A 1,227-nucleotide genomic window follows, 5' to 3' on the forward strand; every position below is an offset into this window, starting at 1 on the left:
ACTGTTATATCCATCTGAACTCTTTATTTTTATGCTTTGTGTTGTTATTTGGCTGACCTTGATTTAGTTTCACACCAGAGATGGTGTAAATTAAGTCTGGGGGAAGCACTTGTTGTGTGTTGATACTCTATGTCTTTATTTCTGAGTTAGTCCCTATGTCATTTGGATGTTTTATTGAGTCCGTTTAGGATCGAGTCAGCTAAAACTCTTATGGGAATTAGGACCTTGTGTTGTGATAATCTTTTAACCACCTCGTGCTCTAACTTTCTTATCCAGTGACCTTAGCAGTGATGAAAGACCCACACTTGGACCTGGAACACCCCTGACTTATCTCATTTGATTCTCCAAAAGGTCTCAACCGATCAGGTTACACTGGGTAGACTCAACTCCACCTAACTTGAACCTAATCTTGACTGAAATTTTTCTTGTTATGGGCACTGGATCAGGGAAACAAGACTTACACTCAGGACTTCTTACTCCTTTTACAGATCTTGCTGATCCTGAGTGGCTAGCTCATCTTTAGCTAGTTCCCACCTTGCGCCTAAACCTTTATTTTTACCCTCATGCACTCTGTTTTCAGTGTCATATGTGTAGATATGTGTAAAAGGGTCGGAGAGGAAAGGATCGACGCAGCCTCTTACTCGTTAATGCCATACACTCAGAGAAGAGAGATCAAGCATGAAGAGAACAGTCGATGAGACCATGCTCTAATAAGAGAACAGTCTATGAGTGCATGTTCTAATCAGATGAACAATGGCGACCAGTGAGAAACAAAAGAATAGACCACCAGTGGCTGGGAAACATTCATTTTGTTGCCTCTCCCTCGCAACCCCATCACCTATAAATCAAAAAAAAAAAACTCAAGAACACTGGGAAGGTTGAGCAAGGATTTAATACCAATTTTTGGAGGAGTAGGCAAAGGAAGTCAAGAACTGAAGAACAGACCCACGGTTGATCCGAAGGAGAGAACAACTGCACCCGTGAAGCAGAAACGAGTAAGGGTTGTGGACATCAATGGATCCGTCCTCTCCTACTATTTTGCACGATATCCTGCATCCACTTAAATTTGGTAGCCCCTAAACACTCTTAGCTCCACCATGAAATAACATGTTCCTTACCTAGCCCGTCTACCCTGAATAGTGCATGTGATGAGAAGCTCACACTGTTCTTAATTGAATTTAAGGAGTTTTGTCTCGATAGTGTACCCTTTTTCAGGTATGAGATACA

Source organism: Brassica oleracea, chromosome C2, assembly GCF_000695525.1.
Source record: "Brassica oleracea var. oleracea cultivar TO1000 chromosome C2, BOL, whole genome shotgun sequence".
NCBI classification, from domain to species: Eukaryota; Viridiplantae; Streptophyta; class Magnoliopsida; order Brassicales; family Brassicaceae; genus Brassica; species Brassica oleracea.